The following is a 6,000-nucleotide window of genomic DNA, read 5'->3' as shown; positions in this document are numbered from 1 at the left end:
CAGCTTATGTCACGGCTACAGTCTGGTCATCATGCAGTTAGCTTTTCCCCTCCAGTGGCAGTTACAGTATCTGTAAAAGCAATTCAGGAATGTGCATCAGACAATGAGTCTGTGACTCTATTGACCTAATTATTAACTACTCGGTTTTGTACTTGGAGGGGGCAGGGGCTTCAGGGTTCTGCTCGGTTCCAGTTGTATTATCAGGCCTTAAGTTCAACATATGTATGTCCATAAGATCTACCTTATTGATTATATTGTTTGTCTATCTTTTCTTACTTATATTTTTGTTCACATGACATACCCAGAATGGTGTCCCCATCAACACAGCAATGGTGTTCCCAACTCAACATCAGCTGTGTTTTTCTCTCTTTCTGCATCACCTATGCTTTCTGGTTAGTAAAGTAGAATACCTTTGCCCAGCCCCTTATTGGTACAAAGATATTTGTAACTGGTATACCTTCATTGTGAATTGTGGCTTATAGAGTGTCCCTCTTCGTCATGTGTAAGTGCTTTGTCCTGAATTCTATTTCGACTGAGGTCAAGACACATCCCCTCACATCAGTTAAATCACTTTTGATCCTTAGTGTTTTCAAGTTTACATTTATTAGCAATACATTGACTAATTTTTAATCATAATGACTACTAGTTAAAAGCAAGAAGCAAGAGAATACTGGTCAAGAAATACAAGAAGCTAATGAGGAGAAAAATCATAAAAGAAATAATACTGAAAATTCATCTTCAGATCTTCAGCAGAGAAGTTATCTGATGAATTGATTTAAAAATCTTACAGAGAACATCAAATTTCTCCAGAAAGTAAAAATGTTAAGAAATAAACACAACTGTAATAGAAATGACTTCAGTTTTAAGGAAACACCTAAAAGAAAAGATTTTTATATCAATTCACTTTATCCTACACCATACAAAGTTACTACGACTTATTTTTTTGTAATTCCTAGAAAAGCGTTTGAGGGTTTTTATTTTTTACCGTGAAAAGGGCACAGTGGAAAGGTCTAGGAAGCCCGGCTCCAGTGCCTGCCTCCACAACTCCTTATCACTCTGAACCTCAGAATCACCCCACCAGTTATTCATTAGCTACAGAATCTCTGAATTTTTCTGCTTTACGGCTACATCATTCTGCAAAAGGTACCTTGGCGCAGTGAGTGTATTGAATTATGGTCCAAATGACCCTCATTCAGGCAGATAAACCCAGCACACAGATCCTGCCTGCCTGCTCTCAGTTCGCTTTATTAGAGTCTATAAAAGTGGGATGATAAGCAAGGGCCCAGCTGATGGTTCTCCAATCATTTAATAGCCTTTGGGCACTCGCCCGGAGCTGTGCAATCTGCTGGACTGCTAACTGCTGGCCTCAGGGTACAGCCCTCGGTTACAGGGCTCCTCATCCATGAGCTCCAGGCAAGGTCACCTCCTTCCTTCTCCTCCGTTACCCATCCCACTTCCACACTCACCTACCGGGAGGACTCCCATCCCCCGCAGCTGGGGTGCCAAGGAATTGAGCAGACAGCAGCTTCCAGCTCAGGGAGAAGAGCTAGCAGGGCAGGGGTGCCAAGGGTCTGGTCCAGGACTGGACAGCTGCTCTGGGCACGAAACCTAGAGTGGGACCCAGTCCCTGAGGCCAAGTCAAGCTGAACTGAGTCTTGAGGGGTGGAGTTAGGGAAGAAGGAAACAGAGATGAGTACAGATGTAAATAAAAGCCTTGCCAAATAAAAAAATAAAAATAAAAATAAAGGGTAGGGTTTTATAGGGTTTGCACCTCCAGATTGTCACAACTGCACTAAAGCAGTCGCCTTGTATAGGACTCCTGTAATGATGGCAATACCACCCACGACCAGCATGGGAATGACGCTTCGCCCATTAGATTATCCTGACATCACTGCTCCAGCCTCATACCCACCTCGGAAGGCGTCCTAGTTGCCCATCATGCCCCCCGGGGGAAACCCACGAAAGCTTGAATCCAGTTTTCCGTCTCTAGATCCCACAGGACCATCCTCTCTCAACGTTCCTGCACGACAGCAAAGATGACATCATGGAGGGTCCAGGTCACGACCACTGTGCTTGGTCCTGGAGCTGCTGCCACATGGACACCAAGTGCTGGGAACCCTTCTGCCCAGGGCTATCCAGGGTCTCTCTCACTACGTATGCTCCAGTGTCAGGGCTGTCTCACTCTGCCCTGATGCCCTGGAAAGAGGCGTGTTCTCGCTACATCTTCATCTTCCTCTTCCTCACATTTCGGACAACACACCTCCATGGCCCCCTGCCTGGCAGAGCCCAATTCAGGGTCTCCTGTATCTTTCATATTGATATATCCTCTGTTAGGAAGTGTGATGTGCAGACCTCGGGGCCCCAACGCTCACATATCTTTTCCTCCCACACGACTGCCTGTGTGTTTTGAATTTATTTTTGAAATCAGCATATTCACCCACTCAATCCTTCCTAATATAACGAATATGAAAAAGAATGTATATATATATATGTGTGTGTGTGTGTGTGTGTATAACTGAATCACTGTGCTGTGCAGTGGAAATTAACACAGCAGAGTAAATCAACTGTACTTCAATAAAATAAATTTTTAAAAAGTGAGTAAGTTTGGGGAATGATAACAGCTTCCTCTTACTCAAATCGATGTTGGATTAATTTAATTATTCATGAAAGGCTATGTGTTATTCACCTCTATTCAGATAGAATTAAAAGGTATATATATAATAGAAAACAAAGCACAAAGTTGACTATAGAAGTTTTTCAATTAATTTCAGGAGGAAAGAATTCTAAGGTGAAATTAAACTTTGAGACAATGTTACACCATTTCAATACACATACGACCATGTAAAAATAAAGAAATATGGATTATAGAAAAATAAATAAGTTGTTGTATTGTGTGTACTTTTAAAGATATAAGCTATTTGGAGTATAATGGAGTCTTTCATGTCATGTTAACCATTTACTTAGTAAAATACCCCCCAAAAATCTAAACAAAATATTCCTAACGTTTGGAGCCGCTGGAGGGAAGTAGCTGCAGCAGAAGGAATGCTGCATGGATTCCGTAATGAGGCATCTCAGTTGAGTTCATGATGCTCCCTTCATGACCACAGCTTCCCTATCAACTATGACCACATCATCTTCTCCTTTGGAACCTCCCAGGGTACCTGGGCCAAAGACTGTGCACACGATGGATGTTTAGTAATTATTGACTGATTTTTCTTTGCTGAATAATGTATCGGCCTATGGGAGTTGAACAAATATTAACGCTTTGGTAAAACCCCTCAAGACAGTCAAACACAAGCTATCATGTGAGTGCTGCGGATATGAATCATCTATTAATGAGCCTTGGTTTTAGCTTCTTTACATTTAATATGCGAAACAGGGCTATGCTGAGTCCTGAGAACATGTGAGCCCCTTTATAACTAAGAGTTACATGTAGGGAGGCTTTGGCGGTTGAAGTAGGCTCTGGCCTGTCGATGTTGCCATTCTTGATGGTCTCACACTTTGCTTTCAATTCCCTGGTGGACTGAATTCTTAATGAGGGGAATATATTACAGCCGGGGAAATGCATTCTCTGAAACATTGAAATGATGGTGAGTATGAAGGGTCAACCTGAGAGATATGCTTGCTTCAAACCCATGTGGCACCTTAGCACAAGCCAGCCAGAATCCCTGTGAGCAGCAGCCCTGGAGAGGTGGCAACCGTGAAGAATTCTCCTCCATGCAGAGAAAGCTCCTTTCCCCCTGTGTAGACAGCTTCGAGGGATCAGTCGGAGATTCCAGTCTGGGTAGCGGATACATTCTCTTTGCAGTTTTGATGGTCCAGTATGGCTTTGCTTTTGGCAACACGTTTCTCACTGGACAGATCTGCTCTCTGCATCTTCTGAATTCCCTACAAACTACTTTCTACGCAGCTGAGCCAACAATGGTCGGGGATGCAGTGGAAAGAGCCAGGGGTGAGACATGGCTGCAGTTTATGAGATGTAAGGTGCCTTCAATTCAGATCATTCTTATCCTGCATTGTAGTGAAAAATCGAATGGGCCATTTGTTCACCTCTGCTGGACCACTTGCTTTTTGAACGACTTAGTGGTCATCCCTAAGAAGTCAGAACCACAACCTCCAGTTTATTTTCTCTGACGTACTTTGAGGTGAAGGATAAGCTGGTGCATGGTGTGAGGGTCACAATGAGAGCACATTTGATCCAGGGATTCATCGTATAAAACATGGTCACTTACTGGACGCTTCCCTGGTGGGATGCCAAGCCACTCTCACGAATATTGTCCATCCTCACCCAGGGGTGTAGCTGGGTCTTCATACCTGGTGAATTTGGCAAATCTACTAATACACAGAGAAAGTTGGGATTGCACTGCAGATGCCCAAGGACCTAGGAATTAAAATAAGAAAACTTGAAATGACTTGAGACTTTTATTTACTCTTAAGCTGGATGCTGGGTGGGATTTCAGTGGTTCCCTCCCTCATCCCTGGGCAGATAAATCTCTTTGTTATTGACCGGGCATCCAGGATGGGACGTTCAAATGGCTCCCAAACCGGGTCCCCAGGGTTCTGACCCTCTTCCAGGCCTGCTCACTCTCAGCCTTTCCTCTCCCTGCTTCCTGGACCACCCTATTTATTTGGATATTTTTAATGAAAATTTTAAGCTGCCATATTTTAAGCCCTTTTCCTCAGATTAACAGTATATAATGTTATGGGCATCTATATACGTGCTACCCAGATTTATCCACCTTGGACTTTGGTTCTATTTGCCTAGATACCTCTCATTTTATAAAAAGAAATAAAACAATAAAAGTGCCCCCATAACCCATCCTTTTCCCCTCCCTCCCCAGAGTCAACTGTCATTCTAAAGTCAGTGTACATTATTCCCATCATATCCATAAGCAATCTATAGTATTTGTTGTTGTTTTAAAAATAATCAGAAATGGTAGGGACTTACCCGGCAGTCCAGTGGTTAAGACTCCGTGCTTCCACTGCAGGGGGCATGGGTTGGATCCCTGGTCAGGGAACTAGGATCTCACATGTCGCACAGCGTGACCAAAAAAAAAAAAAAAAAAAATCAGAAATGGTACCATAACATGCAGGCTTTTCATCTTATATTTTACAGTTAAATTTTGAAATTTATTTCTATTGATAAATAAGTCTGATTCATTTAATTTAACATAGAATGCATTCCCGTACTGATAGGCAATTAGGTATATTATTCCCAGTTTCTTCCTTTCGAAACGATATGGACTTGTTCAATTTCCTAGGTATTGCCCAAATGCTTGCCAGGGTGGATGTGTCAATTATGCCCTACCAACTTTAAGAGTTCCTAATTCTCCACACCCTTATCAACATTTGGTGATATGTCATTCTAATGTTAGTTTATTTTGTAATCATCAATTATGAGTGAGGTGGAGCCTCTTTCCACTTCCTTATTGACTACTTAGGTTTCCCTTACCTTACACTTCCTATTTGTGTATTCTAAAAACCATGTTTGTCCTTTGTGGCCTTAGTTTGTAGGAGCTCTTTGTGTATCCTTGATAGCAATCCTTTGTCAATTATGTGGGCTCCAAATATCTTCTCCGAGTTCAAGACTTGACTCTTACTCATCTGTCACATACTGATAAATATGTAGTCTTGATTTTAATTGAGTCATATTTATCAACTGTGCCTTCACAATTTGTGCTGTTTTAGAAAATCCTAAGAAACCTTTGAAACAAAAAAGTTATAGGATACAAAGTTAATATAAAAAATCAATTGTGGTTTTATATGTTAGCCACAAGAAGTTGCAAATAAGATTATCTTCTGTGAATAAAGACAATTTTACTTCTTCCTTTGTGATTTCTACTATTTTTTTACCTTGCCTTATTACATTTTCTGGAACCACCATCATAATGTTAAAAGAAGTGGTGAGATTGAGAATTCTTGCTTTGGCCCCAGTCTTAGAATGAGAATGTCCACTATTTCACCTCAAGGTACGATGTTAGTTGTGGGGCTTCTTTTGCC

Source organism: Balaenoptera acutorostrata, chromosome 4, assembly GCF_949987535.1.
Source record: "Balaenoptera acutorostrata chromosome 4, mBalAcu1.1, whole genome shotgun sequence".
NCBI lineage: Eukaryota > Metazoa > Chordata > Mammalia > Artiodactyla > Balaenopteridae > Balaenoptera > Balaenoptera acutorostrata.
Note: the sequence above shows the minus strand (reverse complement) of the source record.